Source organism: Macaca mulatta, chromosome 5 (genome assembly GCF_049350105.2).
Source record: "Macaca mulatta isolate MMU2019108-1 chromosome 5, T2T-MMU8v2.0, whole genome shotgun sequence".
Classification (NCBI taxonomy): Eukaryota; Metazoa; Chordata; class Mammalia; order Primates; family Cercopithecidae; genus Macaca; species Macaca mulatta.
Genome location: NC_133410.1, coordinates 101,610,390 through 101,627,533, shown reverse-complemented (window position 1 = coordinate 101,627,533; position 17,144 = coordinate 101,610,390).

Genomic DNA, 17,144 nt, shown 5'->3' with positions numbered 1-17,144 from the left:
TGGCAGGAAAATAGCCCTCATTAACTAAAGTTTTATAACAAATGATTAACTATTTGAAATAAAATGTAAGTAAATCACGTTTGATTAATTTATTCTTCCAAGGTGGAGACTGTTACTTCATTCAGGCATTGGTCATGATATGAACATCAATTATTTGAAGAAATGATAGAGAATCTGAACTGCCCCAAGATTTAAACTAATATGCCTTTTTTTCTTTGAAAAACAGAATTTGGAGAGAAACTGATTTGCATTGGTGAGGGGACTACAAATGCTGACTCCTTCAATCATGCACAATTGTAGAAAGAAAGCAAGGTAATAGAATAAAAATTCTTGGAACATATAATTATTTCATTTTCACCATTAAAACTGCTAAGAATATCAATGCTTAAATTTTAAAAATCAGCTGCTCATTGTTATAACAGCAGTAAGTCATCTTACATTGGTCAATTTTAAGGAACTATTTCAATTATATTTTAATGACTCTTGAATTTTGTTTTAGTATAAAAATCTATAAATTTATGAGTCAACTTATTTGAAACTTAAAAGAGTTGGTTTTTAAAATAAAATCATCAAAATGGGACAATAAATTTTGATCATTATTTCTAATTCTTTATGATTATATTATTCATATTACAAATATGGCTAGTCACACAAAAGATTCCAAGTACATTTCAACCTTAATATGAACATGAAAGGAAAACTGTAAAAAGGCAAAGACTGATCATCTATAGATGCAAGTAGTTGTGATAAATGGCTGTAAAATTGTAATTGGGATATTTATTTGCAGATGTGAAAAACATAAATTCCCTTTTGTTGAGGGACTGAAAGAGTAACTTTTGTACTTAGCACATCAAAGTTCAGAGCTCACTGAGGCTTCAGGGACTTTCTCATTCAGTGTCTTGGTTTTCTAGACAATGATGGGAAAATTGAGTTACAGAAGTTGTACTAATATTTATTGGAAGGCTTAAATTTAGAAAGTACATTTTTTGACTTTTAAATAAGCTTTGAAAAAATACTTAAATTACATATTCCTGTATAACATATTTACTCTGGCCTTATCTTGACCTCATTGTTTTCAGGTCAACTTCACACTGACTTACCAGTTACCACTAGGTCAAACTATTTTGTCTGTGACACTAGTGGAAATCTTATCCACAAGGATAGCTTATATCTCCCTCCTTTTCTTTCCTTTCCCCTCCTCTCCCCTCCCCTCCTGCCTCCCTGCCTCCCTGCCTGCCTTCCTTCCTTCCTTCCTTCCTTCCTTCCTTCCTTCCTTCCTCCCTCTCTTCCCCTCTCTCTCTCCATTCCTTCTTCCCTTATTCCTTTCCCTTCCCTTCCTTTTCCTTCACTCCCTTCTAAAATAAACTCATAATCTCTTTCTTCTTTTCAAAGCTTTCTTCTTTTATAGAAAGGACTGTAATATGTAGATAGGACTGTAAATCTACATGCCCTATCAGGACAATGCCATATTATCTTCTAATTCAATTAGATGTAAATTCTAACAAAATTTTGCAATTTAAATGGTTAATAAACATGAGTGCTTTACCAAACTTATCTGTTATTAAGGTTGATTCAAGTGAAAACTTTCTAATTTTAAAGTTTTCTTACTGTCTATACATTAGCAATGATGTTGAAATTTTAGAAACAGGGATTCATGTACATTAATAGTCCTTTTAGTTGCCTTATCTTTTCTGTTCAAATGTTGATGTGTCATTTCATGAAAAATGTTAATAAGTGTCAAACAACTGGTTGATGGAGAACAAATGATGACTTTAACCCAAAAGGAGCACCTTACTGAGATTGGCCCCTCAATACATTATATCCTGTCCCCACAAGATGGCAGCCATGCTTGATGTAGATTTAATCAGCTTACTTTTTGAATGTCTCAACTCTTAACAGTTTACAAGGATATTATTAGCTCATACTAATCAAATAGCTATAATGAAGCAAATTTTATATTGTAAGTTATTGTTTTGGTAACTTGAATTTCTGAAGTTTTATTTCTTCTGGTTCTCCTAAAATTTTCATATAGAAGTAACAGATTTCTATTAGAAGGCTCCAATAAATATCTGTTTTTCATATTTTCTCTAGTTTGATCACTTGCTTAGGAATTAAAGACCTATAGAACAACCTTTAATAATATTCCACTCACTCCTGAGTTAAAGGATGATTAGAAAACTGAGACATTATTTTGTGATTCAAATTTCTGGTATAAATATTAACGTTTCAAATATGAGTTAATATAACTATTTGCTTTTATAAACAATACATGTCTTATATATCTTGAAATAAGAAATTACACTTTGCCATGGGAAACAAATTTTCTGTCAATTATATCATTGATTTTTTCATGTGGCATAATAGTTGAGGGAAATGTCTGAGTATATCAAAAGCCAAAAACAATTGTTTTATGTCAACTATAGTGAACATTAGCATTTTAAATCTTAAAAAATCAAATTTTATTTTCTCATAATTAACTTTTATTTTTGACATTTTTTGTAACATACTTGTCTAGACACATAAGTGGCTCAGTATAGAGTATACTTGTGGAGTATGCCGCAGATAAACTGTACATTTTGGTATAAAATATATTGTATTTTATAGTAGCACAAATCATGAAGAAAGTGTAAATAGAGAAACAAAAGCTTGATTTATATATATATATATAAAATATATCTATAAATTGACTTTGAATATTTTAAAGGAGTCATAGAATTTATAAAAATTTCATTTCTTAGTGGGTAGCTAAAAATTTTATTTAGAATTAAACACAATAGATTCCTTATTCCTCATTGCAAATTGGTGGTAAATTCTGGTTCTGCAAATTGGTGGTAAATTTAAGTATTTAACAGATTATCAATAAATGAATGAATTAATGAGTGCAGGAAAGGATAAAATGAAAATTTTAAAATATTGTGGAATATTACCGATGCGGCATAATACAAAATCATCTTAATTCCAAAATCAACAGATAACTGAGGTATCAAAGTTTTCTATTCATAAGATTATTTTGCCTATTTATCAGGCCCATAGTTTACAACACAAATAGAGGTTATTCATTTGGTCTAGAACACATGGAAGATATTTTCAAAGGGTTCTTTGGAATATGTCAATAAAAGTTCTCTCAGCAATAGAAGCCAAAATATGAATCTCTGCCCAAATTTAACTTGAACTATTTTTGTATGGTTTATGTGAGTAAAGAGAATGCTGAGTTGGGGGTGGTTAGACACTAAATTTATGGTTAGATTTCACAGAATTTACCTAATGTTTGTTAATATAAAATTACATTGTCAACATTTTGTTTGCTCTCCTTTTTCTAAGCTTTGCCGCTTTTTCACATCTTTTTTTAATTTCATCAAGAGAGTTCAACCATAAAGAATTCAACACAACAAAATCAAAATTGTTAAAATAAGACAATATTTAAACGTTTTTAAATGCCAATGTGTTTTAAAAATATCTAAACTAGCACTTCCCACATTGAGCTCTATGGAATACTTTTCATGGGAAAAATTTAAAAAAAAAAAAAAAAAAAAAAAAGGAGGTTTAGTGGTCACATAAGATTGTAAAATGCTAAATAGATATTTTCTTCTCTTACAGATCCACAGTGCAAATTAATATATTAAAAGTCAAGGGAAGTCTACTAGGAAAGAAATCATTAACCTGTATTTAACCCAGTATATCCCAAATGTTTTTAGCCCTCAATTTCCCTTTCTATAATACATACTGATCACTCTCTGTCACACTGTTGCGATGCACTTTCTGAATTCCAAAAGTAAAATTATTATTTTTGTTGTTGTTGTTGTTAATTTCTCATCTTGCTTTTTGATATTTGTATTAGCCAGATCACAAATCTGTATGCTGGAATATCATATCCGGAGAGAAATTCTGGTTTGTGCTACAATAGAAATTTCTAATCTCCATTTTGAACTTCTACGATGGAAGAAAGATATATCACTAAGCAATAAATATGGTTTCATTTTAAAATGTTTTATAGATTTTTGCTTATGGTCAGGATATAAAAATTTAAAAACACTGTTGTGATCCTAACAATGAGAAAATACTGGATGATATATAAAAACATTACTTATCTTAAACCCATCAGACCGCTGATGTAGTGAGACAACAAAGTAAACTGAGTTCCAAGGAGTAGCAAGCACCTTGGATGTGAGACAGGACATTAAAATTGTTTCATTTTAGCAGGGCACAAAAGGGGCTGCCGTAGAAGCAGATAAGAAAAAAGCAACCCAAATTTTAATGAATTCCTAAAAGCTTAATGTGAATTACAAAAAAAAAGTAAAATACCTGGGAACACAAACACAGGACATTTTCATTCAATTATAAGCTAGTCTATAGATCTTCATAGGTGTTCAGGGAAAGAATGAGGACCAGGGAGGATCGCTAAATGCTAAAGGCATGATGGGGGTGGAATAGCTTCAGACTATAGTCCGCTTTCCTGCACCCTTGTCTGTAGGTAGAAAAAAGCTTTAACTGATTAGGGAGAAGCAACAAACTGTCTTCTCCTCAGGTCCCAGGCAAAGATCCAATGCTCTGTGGATCAAAGCAAAATTCATCAGCTTCTGGAGAAGTGTTAGTGAACCTTCCTTTCTGATATCAAGAAAGATCACTGTTTTGGGGAGAAGAAATGAATCAAAATTATCTTCTCCTGGAGAAGGAATATGAAAACTTTTATGGGTCAGTATACTATGATGATATAAAGCAGAGATATACTCTTGCTGGGGGCAAAGAGGGGAAAAAAATATCTCTCCTGTTTCAGATCCTTCAGAGATGCAAGACTGAATATAGTTCTCTTGGGGAGGAGAGAGACAAGAATATTAATAAAACCCTATTCCTGATACTCAGGCACATAGATGTTGTCTAAGACTGAATTTGCACCTGAAGAACCAAAAGTTTGCTTCCTGCCTCCATACTGAGTTTATGATTGAATAAAAAGCAACTGCAGTCTACTTAGAGAGGAAGGAATATGGAAATAGAGACCCTCTATTTGGCACAGTCATGCAATGGATTCTGAAAGTGAGGGAGCACAAACACTGATTAAAAACTTCCAACACCACAGTCTTCAATCATGTGGTTCAACCAGCCCACACTGAAAAAATTAGAAGACTGGCTGGCAATGAGGGTGAATATATCAAAAACAAAGCCTAAACAGAACTCAATTATTTACTACCACCCTAAGAGAAGAAGAGTTGTATACATTTCTGGCTATGAATGCTCTTCACCTCAGTCTTTATTGTTCTTCAACTCACAATGTTTACCATTTACTCAAAAATTATAAGACAAACAAAACAGCAAGAAAAAAAAGCCATTTTCCAGAGCTAAAACAATCAATAGAAGGAGTTTGAACTATTAGTCAGATGTTAAAACTATCAGTCAGGGGATTTATAAAATCTATGATTTAATATGTTAAATGATACAGTGGTAAAGATTAAGAACATAAATAAAAAGACAAGGATTTCAACAAAAAGATGAAATCTATTAAAATGAATCAAACAAAAATTCCTGAAATTTAAAACAACAAACTATGATATTTAAATTGAAGAATTACTTTGAGAGGCTTGTCATGCCTGAGGAAGAAATTTGTGAAATTTAAAGTGGGTTGATAAAAACTCTACAAAATAAAACCCAAATATAATTTTTTTAAAAGCTCACCTGAGTATATAGGAGCTTTGCGAAAATATCAAATAGCCAGACATGTGTGCATACTTTGATTCATAGAGTAAAGAAGAGAATGAGAGAGAATAAATACCAGAAATTTTATAATGGAGGATAAGTTTCTAAATTTATAAACAAGAAACCAGAGATCCACAAAGCTCAAATCATTTCAAGCAGGATTTTTGAAAAATACAAAAACAAAAAGACTTTGGACGACTGTGTGGGAAGGCATGATTGATTTTGAAATGTGAGGACATGATATTTGAGAGGGACCGGGCAGAATGATATGGTTTGGCTGTGTCCCCACCCAACTCTCATTAGGATTGTAGCTCCCATAATCCCCATGTGTCATGGGAGGAGCCTGGTGGGAGGTAATTGAATCATTGGTCGGGTTTTTCCTGTGCTGTTCTTGTGAGAGAGATTAAGTCTCAAAAGATGTGAGGATTCCTTTGCTCCTCTTTTGCCTTCTGCCTTGATTTTGAGGCCTCCCCAGCCATGTGAAACTGTGAGAACATTAAACCTCTCTTTCCTTTGGAACTTACCCAGTCTTGGATATGTCTTTATTAGCCGCATGATAATGGACTGATACACCAGAAATCCACAAAGTTCAGAAAATTTCAAGCAGGAAATTTTAAGAATAGAAAAAAACAAACAAAAAGCACCTAAACACATCATAGTTAAATTTTGAAAAAACAAAAATGAAGAGCCAATTTTAAGAGCAACCAGAGAAAAAATGAAATGCTGCATTACAGGCATAAAGATAAGAATTAGAGAATATTGCCAATCAAAAACTATGCAAGGTAGAAGACAATGGAGTGACATCTATAAGGTGCTAAAAGGAAAAAGAAATTCACCAATTATAACATTAAACCCAGCAAAAAAGTCTTTCGTAGAAGAAGATAACATGAAGGCTTTGCAGAAATTCAAAAGCTAACAGAATGTATGTCCAAAAAACTGACACTACAAAAGATATTAAAGGTAGATCTATCCATCAAATATGTATAATATCAAATGAAAATTTGGATTTACAGAAAGAAATGAAAAGCACTAGAAATAGTAAAATAGAAAGGGAATATAAATTACACATATTTTCTCTTTTGTAATCATTTGAGAATACAATTGACTGCTTAAAGTAAAAAAAAAAATGCAAGGCATTGAAGATTTATAACCATTGTTGAAGTGTTTTTATGACAAAAACAGCACAGAAGATATGAGAGAGAAAATGACAACATAATGTGTAAGGTAATTACACTATAAACTAAGTAGTACAATATTATTCCAGGGTATACTGTGATAACTTAAGGTGTATATTATAAAACAAGAGCAAACAAAAATATATACCATGAATAATCTAAAACGGAGATAAAATAGAAGAATAAAAATATTCATTTAAACAAAAAATGTGAGAAAACAGAGAAAAATAACAAATGAGCTGATGTGGCAGGGTGGAAAAAAAATTAATCTAATCACATCAATAATTACATTAAACATAAATGATCTGAACATTTTAATAAAAAGTCTGAAGTTGTCAGATTGGATAAAAATGCAAGACCCAACTGTATGCTGTATATGTGAAATCCACTTTATTTTATTTTTATTTTTATTTTTATTTTTTTGAGATGGAGTCTCTCTCTGTTGCCCGGGCTGGAGTGCAGTGGCCAGATCTCAGCTCACTGCAAGCTCCACCTCCCGGGTTTACGCCATTCTCCTGCCTCAGCCTCCTGAATAGCTGGGACTACAGGCGGCCGCCACCTCACCCGCTAGTTTTTTGTATTTTTTAGTAGATACGGGGTTTCACCGTGTTAGCCAGGATGGTCTCGATCTCCTGACCTCGTGATCCGCCCGTCTTGGCTTCCCAAAGTGCTGGGATTACAGGCTTGGGCCACCGTGCCCGGCCTGTGAAATCCACTTTAAATATGTAAATATGAATATGTTAAAAATAAAAGGATCAAAAAATATATATCATGCAAAGATGAATCAAAAGAATGCTGGAGTGACTATACTAGTACCAGAAAGAGTAGACATCAGAACAAACTTGTTTACTAGTGATAAATAACACTACAGGAAAATAAAGGATTCTTTAAAAAGACACAGCAAATATAAGTTTATATGAATCTCACAAGACATTATAACACATAAACAGAAAGTGATATTGCTATAAAGTTCCATGTTTTGATATGTTGTTTTTGTTTTCTTTCATTTTGAGATTTTTTTAAATTCCAATTTTTATGTATTTATTTATTTGGATACAGAGTCTTGCTCTGTCACCCAGAGTGGAGTGCAGTGGCGAGATCTTGGCTCAGTGCAACCTCCGCCTCCTAGGTTCAAGCGATTCTCCAGCCTCATCCTCCTGAGTAGCTGGGGTTACGGGCATGCGCCACCATGCCTGGCTAATTTTTATTTTTGTTTTTATTTTTTGTATTTCTAGTAGAGATGGGTTTTGCCATGTTGGCCAGGCTGGTCTCGAACTCCTGACCCCAGGTGATCCATCTGCCCTAGTCTCCCAAGGTGCTGGGATTACAGGCATGAGCCACAGTACCCAACCTAAATTCCTTTTTGATTTCCTCTTTGACATAGTGGTTATTCAAGAGTGTGTTATGTAATTTTTCTGCATGCATTAATTGTCCCATTGTCTTACTGTTATTGATTTCTAGATTCATTCCATTGGGATCAGAAATTATTTGTACAATTGTGATCTTAAATTTGGTAAGACTTGTTTGCGGCCTAACATGTAATCTATCCTGGAGAATGTTCCATGTGCACACACGAAGAATGTATATTCTTCAGCTATTGGTGGAGAAGTTATGTATAGGTCTGTTGAGTTCATTAGGTCTAAAGTTTTGTGCAAGTCTGCTTTTCGTTTTACTGATTTTTGTCTGTATGTTCTATCTATTATTGAAGGTGGGATATTGAAATCTACATCTATTATATTGCTGTCAATTTCTCCTTTCAAATCTGTCAATATTTGTTTTATATAGTTAGGTGATCAATTGCACATTTATGGGATATTGGAAAAGCAGTAATGGGAGAAGTTTAACCCAAACAATCTAAATTTACATCTCAAGGAAATCAAAAGTATAAACAGACCAAACCCTACTTTAGCAGAAGGAATAAAATAATAAAGATGAAAGTAGACATAAGTCAAATAGAGAATAGAAAAGGTATAGAATAAATCGACAAAATCGAGTTGCTTTTTTGAAAATAAAAACAAAATCGACAGATATTTGGATAGACTACCAAAAAAACTAAAGAAACTAAAGTAAATATGCATTGTACAATGGATGCCTCAGAAATAAAAAGTAGCACAGGGGACTATTACAATTATATATTAAAAAATTGGGTAACCTAAAGGAAATGGATAAATTCCAAGAATTATACAAACTACTATGACTGAATCAAGAAGAATTAAAAGCCTGAAAAGACCAATTACTTTTTAAAAATTAAGTAGTAATCAAACAACCCCCTCCAACAAAGAATGGGATCAGATGACTTTATAACTAAATTTTGCCAAAGTTTCTAAGAAAAAATGATTCCAATATTTATCAAACTCTTATAAAAAATAGAAGTAGTGGGAACACTTCTAAACTCATTTAATGAAGCCAACATCACCCGGATCCCAAAGCTGAACAAAAATGCTACCAAATTAACTTACGGGCTAAAATTTGTGATGAATATTGATGCAGAAGACCTCAGAAAAATACTGACAAACTGGATTCAACAATACCTGAAAAAGATTATACACCATGTATGACCAAGTGGGATTTCTTCCAAGGATGCTTCTAGGTTGGTTTAACACAGGCAATAAAATCAATATGATAACCACCTTAAAAGAATTAACGATAGAAACTACATAATCATCTTAAGAGAAACAGGAAAAGCAATTTACAATATTCAACATTATTTCATGATAAAAATTTTTAAAAATAGGCATTAAAGGAAATTTTCTTAACATAATAAAGGCCATTTATGAAAAGTTCACAGACAATATCAAAATCAAAGGAGAAACACTGAAAGGTTTTCCTCTAAGCTTCAGTATAAGGCAAAAATCCCATATTCATCACCTGTATTCAACATAGTACTGGACATATTAGCAAGAGCAATCAGACAAGAAAAAGAAAACAAAACAAAACAAACAAACAAACAAACAAAAAACGGCCTCCAAATTGGAAAGGAATAAGTAAAAATAGCTGTTTGCAGAAGACATGACTCCATATGAAGAAAACACTAAAGATCCCACCAAAAAAAAAAAAAAAAAAAAAAAACCCTGTTAGAAATAGTAAATGATTTCAGTGAGGTAGCAGGATAAAAATCAACGTACAAAATCTGTGGCATACTTTACAGCAATAACAATCTATCTGAAAAAGAAATCAAGAAAACAATTCCATTTATGATAACATCAAACCAAATAAAATATTAGGAAAAAAATAACCAAGGAAGTAAAAGGTTTCTACAGTGAAAATTATAAAACATGATTTTAAAAATTGGAGAAAACACAAATAAAGGGAAATATATCCCATGTTAATAAATTGGAAGTATTAATATTGTTAAAGTATCTATGCTACCAAATGTGATAAACAGACTTACTGAAGACCCTATCAAAATTCCAATGCAATTTTCACAGGAATAGAAAAATTGTATATATATGTTTTTTGACATAGAGTTTTGCTCTTGCTGCCCAGCCTGGAGTGCACTGGTGTGATCCTGGCTCACTGCAACCTCTGCCTTCTGGGATCAAGTAATTCTCCTGCCTCAGCCTCCAGAGTAGCTAGAATTACAGGTGCCGCCACCATGCCTAGCTAATTTTTTGTATTTTTAGTCGAGACGGGGTTTCCTCATGTTGGCCAGGCTGGTCTCGAACTCCTGACCTCAGGTGATCCACCCACCTTGGCCTCCCAAAGTGCTGGGATTACAAGCATAATCAACTGCGCCTGCCAGAAAAAAATTTTAACATTCTTATGGAACTACAAAAATCCCCAAGTAGCTAAATAATCTGGAGGTAAAAATGTGGGAGGCATCACATTTCCTGGTTTCAAAATATATTTTACAGCTATAGTAATCAAAACAGTATGGTAATGGCATAAGAAAACCACAAAGTAATGGGAAAATATAAAGAGCCCAGGAAATAAACCCAACCTTATGCAGTCAGTTAATTTTGACAAGCCCATCAAGAAAACATAATATGGAAAGTCTTTTCAATAAATGGCAATGGGAAAACTGTGTATCTACATGCCAATTAATGTAGTCAAAATATAGATGCAATGCACAAATTCCTTTAAAAGAAACAAACTGCCAAAGCTGTCTAAATATTAAGTAACCTGCATAGTTCATATTTATTATAGAAGTGGAATTCATATTTTATTCCTCCCGCAAAGAAAACTCCAGCAGAAGATGGTCAATTATACTAAAGAATTAACAAGACCAATTTTTCATAAATCTTCCATGACACAAAGCAGGACATAACACTGCACCACTCAATTTATGAGGCCAGCATTATCCTAATACCAAAACAAAGGAAAATAATACAATAAGAAAAAAAACTACATAGCAATACTCCCTATTAAAATATATACAAAAATCTTTAACAAAATAGTAGCAAATTAATCCAGCAATACATAGAAAAGGATCGTACATTCCATCCAAGTGGGGTTTACCCATGAAATGAAAAATTAGCTCAACAGTCAAAATCAACCACCATAATGAACCTATAGGCAGATTTTTTTTTAAGGAAAACACATATTATTTCGATTAATTATTTCATTGGACAGATATCAATATTCAGTCTTCACACACAAAAATAACCTCTCAGCAAAGAAGACTAGACTAGTAAATCTTATTAAAGGCACCATTAAAAGCCCCACATCTAAAATTATTCTTGGTGGTGAAAGACTGAATGCTTTTGTCCAAATATTGCAAAGAGACAAGGATATTCGCTCTTCCCACTTACATTCTACAGTGGTCTGGAGGGTGTCGTTTGTGCAATAGAGCAGGCAAAAGATATAAGATGTATACAGATTGGAAAGAAAGAAAGAAAATTGGCTTAATTCATAGAATGATTATTTCTGTAGGAAATCACCAATGTATCTACAAGAATAGATACTAGAGCTAAAAGGAGGAGCAAGATCGATCACTGGACATAAGGTCAAGACACAAAAATCAATTGTATTTCCATAAACTGCCATTTGAAAAGTGAAATTAAATATACAACTTACAATAGAATTGAAAACATGAAGTTTTTGGATATAAGTCTAACAAAGTGTGTGCAAACAGTTCACTATGAAAACTACAAAACTTTGATGAGAGCAATTAAAGAACTAATTAAATAAAATCATCCTGTATTAATGGATCAAAGGACTCTGTATTCTTAAGATCTCAGTTATCCCAAAATTGATTAATAAAATGTCCATTATACCAAATAAAATCAAGGCAGATATTCTTATACATTGACAAGCTGATGAAAAAATTTATGCTTAGTTCTCACTTATGAGCAGGAGCTAAACACTGAGTACACAGGGATACAAAGAAGGGAATAACAGACACTGTGGTCTACTTGAGTGTAGAGGTGGGAGGAGGGAGAGAAAAAAAAATTGCCTATCAGGTACTATGCCCATTACTTGAGTGACAAAGTAATGTGTACACCAAACCCATGCAACATGCGATTTATCTATGTAACAACCTGTAGATGCACCTCTGAACCTAAATTAAGGTTTTAAAAAAGAATTATTCTAAAAAGACAAGGAAAGAAAATAGAAAAAAGAAGGAAAGAAAATAGAAAAAAGAAGGAAAGAAAAAAAGGAAAAAAAAATGTTACAGAGAATAAATTTTAAAACTCTCACTTGACTTGATTACAAGATTTATTATGGCACTCCAGTGAGCAAGACGCTATGTTGTTGAAGTAAGAATGGATGCATTCATCAATGGAACAGATTGGAGTCTGGAATTCAACTCCTACGTAATGTTACAATTTATTTGAAATGATGCTAAGATAATTCAATGGAGAAAAAATAGTCTCTTCAAAAAATAATTCTGGAAAATTTGGACATCCATACTCCAAAAATAAAGACAATTTTTCTCTTTAAACCCTTATCTTTAAAACAAAAGCTGTCCCAAATAAGTTATATGCCTAAATATAAAACCTAAACCATAACTTTCAGAAGAAAACAGAAAATATATCTGTGATGATGAGTCTGGCAAATATTTCTTGGGACACAAAATTCACAAACTTTAAAATGAAACGTTGATAAATTTGATTGCAATGAAATTAAAATTTTCTCTTTGAAAAACATTTTAAAATTAAAAGAAAAATGGAAAGCCAAGCTAGATCTGGAGAACATATTTATAAAACACCAACTAGTAAAGACCTTGTATTCTACATGTAGAATGAGCTTGTCTAATTAAAGACCAAAAAAAACCCTCAATTTTAAAAATTATAAAATATGGCAAAATCCAGCTCCCATTTTTATAAGAACTGTCAACAAACTAGGAATAGAAGAGAACTTCTTTAACTTGATAATGAACACCTACCAAAAACCTATAGTTAACATCGTGTTTGATGGTTTCCTTTACCACTTCTTTTCAGCTTCATACTAAGTCCTAAGTGCACTATGACAAGAAAAGAAATGTTATACAAATTGAGAAGGAAGAAATAAAATTTTGCTCACAGATGACATAATTTTTTATGTAGAAAATATGAAAGAATCAATAAAAAAATAAAAACCCTAGAACTGCTAAGCAATTACAGCAACATTGTAGGATACCTGATTCATACACAAAAGTTGATTCTTTCCTATATACCAGTAATGGACACATGGAAATTGAAATTAAAAATACAGTACCATTTATATTAGCATGACCCCAAGATGAAATACATAGGTATTAATCTAAGAAAATATGTGCAAGATCTATCTGAGAGAAACTACAAAACTCTGATGAAAGAAATCAAGGAACTAAATAAATGGAGAGATGTTTCATGTTCATGGATAGAAAGATTCAATATTAAGATGTCATTTCTTCCCAACTTGATCTATACATTAAATGCAATTCCCGTCCGTAACCAAGCAAGTTATTTCATGGATATTGACAAAAAATTTTTTTCTGTTTATTTATTTTTTGTAATATTGTGCCGCTTGTATTTTTGTAAATTTTAAGGTCTGTTTATTTTTAATTTCTTTAAGTTCCAGGATACACGTGCAGAACTTGCAAGTTTGTTACATAGGTTTATGCATGCCTTAGTGGTTCATTGCACCTATCAACCTGTCATCTCGGTTTTAAGCCCCACATGCAATAACTATTGGTCATGATGCTCTCCCTCTTCTTCTCCAACCAACAGGCCTCAGTGTGTGTTGTTCCCCTCTCTATGTTCATGTGTTCTCATTGTTCAACTACCACTTATGAGTGAGAACATGCGGTGCTTGGTTTTCTGTTCCTGTGTTAGTTTGCTGAGGGTGATGGTTTCCACCTTCATCCACGTCCCTGGAAAGGACATGATCTCATTTTTTTATGGCTGCATGTATGACATTTTCTTTATCCATTCCATCATTGATGGGCATTTGGGTTGGTTCCAAATCTTTGCTATGGTAAATAGTACTGCAATAAACATACATGTGCATATATTTTATAGTAGAATAATTCATATTCCTCTGGGTATATACCCGGTAATGAGATTGCCCAGTCAAACGGTATTTCTGGTTCTAGATCCTTCAGGAATCGCCACACTGTCTTCCACAATGGTTCAACTAATTTTACATTCCCACCAACAGTGTAAAAGTGTCCTTATTTCTCCACAGCCTCAACAGCATCTGTAGTTTCTTGACTTTTTAATAATTGCCACTCTGAGTTGCGTGAGATGGTATCTCATTGTTGTTTGGATTTGCATTTCTCTAATGATCAGTGATGTTGAGCTTTTTTTCTCATGTTTGTTGACTGCATAAATGTCTTCTTTTGAGAACTGTCTGTTCATATTCTTTAACCACTTTTTGATGGGATTGTTTGTTTTTTTCTTGTAAATTTGTTTAAGTTCCTTGTAGAGTCTGGATATTAGACCTGTGTCAGATGGGTAGATTGCAAAAACTGCCTCCCTTTCTGTAGGTTGCCTGTTTACTCTCATAGTTTCTTTTGCTGTGCAGAAGCTCTTTAGTTTAATTAGATCCCATTTGTCAGTTTTAACTTCTGTTGCAATTGCTTTCGGCATTTTTGTAATGAAATCATTGCCCATGCCTATGTCCTGAATGGTATTACCCAGGTTTTCTTCTAGGGTTTTTATGGTTTGGGGTTTTACATTTAAGTCTTTAAATCTTCCTGAGTTAATTTTTGTATAAGGTGTAAGGAAGGGGTGGGTCAGGTTCAGGTCTGAAGAGGGAGTGTGGCTGCAGTCTGCCACAGCTGGTGTGTTGGACAGTTGGGAATACCTCTTGGGTCCAAGCCATGTAGCTTCCCTGGGTCCGGCATGGGAAAAGCATGGCCTGGAGCTATAGAGATGGCTGCCACCCTCTCCTCAGCTTTTCCCCACATAGTGTATTAGGCGACTAGCAGTCCCAGTGTTGGCTGCTGCCCGTCCCCCAAGGAGCTCAGACAGCTTAGACAGCAGTCAGCTCCACCTATGGTGATGCCACCCCTTCTCCTGGAAGTCAACAGATTTAGGCAGATTCTAGCTGAGTGGCTATTGAGAATCTGTACAGCTCCATGGTTGGCACCCCAGGCCCTGCTAGCATCTCATGAGTGAGATCTTTCCATCTATGAGTAGCACAGTTCCATGCAAAAAGCACGGTTTCCCAGGCTGTGTAGCATGCGCATTCACTGCCTCCCTTGGCTCAGGGGTGGGGGATCCCCTGCCTCATGTGGCTCTCAGGTGGGCTGCCACACCACACTGTTTTTCTTTCCTTTCCATGGCTCATGCTAGCCACATAGTCAGTCCTGGTGACAGAACCTGGATACCTTGGTTGTTGGTGGAGGATTCGCATGCTCTTTTGGTTCGTTTCAATAGGAACCTCCAATTGCCACTTTTTCTAGTCAGTTACTTTGTCCTCACCCTCTGACAAAATAATTTTAAAGTTTATACAGGAGACAAAAATAACTAGAACAGCCAACTCAATGTTGAAGAAGAGCAGTCGGAAGACTGACATTATTTGGCTTTAAGAATTACTATAAAGCTATATGACAGTAGCTATAAAGCTTACTATAAAGTGTGTACACTATCAAGACAGTTTGGTGTTAGCAAAAGAATAGACAAAGACATCAATATAACTAAAGAGAAAGTTTGGCGATAAATATAGTAACAAATATAGTCACTTATTTATATATCATATACATATAGTCAATTGATCTGTGACAAGAGGTAAAGGCAATACAATGAAGAAAAAATAGTTTTTAACAAGTGATTCTGTAACAACTTGACATCTACATGCAAAAAAAGAGAACATAGATGCAGGCCTTACAACTTTCACATTAACTTAAAATGGGTAATAGACCTAAATATAAAACCCCAAACTCTAAAATTCCTAGACGTTAACATAGTAGAAAATGTACATGACCTTAGGCATGACAATGATTTTTATACAACACTAAAGGCAGGATCCACAAAAAATCTGAAAAACAAGACTTAAGTAAACTTACAAGCATAATTAAAATTAAATATACTATCAAGAGAATGAGAAGGCAAGCAATGAGTGAAGGAAAAGTATTTGCAAAAAGCACAGCTGCTAAAGAACTGTTAATATACCAAAAAAAATCCTAAATTAATCAATCGGAAGATATACTATCCTATTGTAAAATTGGCAAAAGAGCTGAACACTTTACAAAAAGATGAAGAAATGCCAAGTAAGCACTTAAAAAGATTTTAAACATCATGAGTAAATTACAACAACAATGAAATATTATCACATACCTATTAGAATGGCAAAAATACTAAACACTGGCTAACACCAAGTGGTGGTGAGGATATAAAGCAACTGCAAGTCTCATTTGTTGCTGGTGGGGATTTAAGATGGCCTAGCCATGCAGAAAGAGAATTCTGTAATTTTCTACAAAACTAAACATCCTTTTATCAAACAAACCAGCATCCTCTTATCATATGAACCTTGTATCATATAAACATCACTGTGCAGGTTTGGGTAGACAAAAATTTTGAAACATCATCTTATCATATGAAACATCCTTTTATCATATGAATATTGTACTATATAAACATCACTGGGCAGTTAAAAACATTTTGGGGCATTCTGGGCAGTTAAAAATTTTTGTCTGTCCAAACCTGCAAAGTGATGATTATACCAACTTTATTCATAATTGACAAAACTTGGAAGCAACTAAGATTTCCATTAGTAGATAAATGAATACATACTGGTTTTATGCCTGGTCAATGGAATGTTATGAATGTGCTAAACAGAAACAAGATATCAAGATATGGAAATTCTTGGAAGAACCTAAATGCATATTATTAAGTGAAATAAGCCAATCTGAAAAGGCTATATAGAATGTTC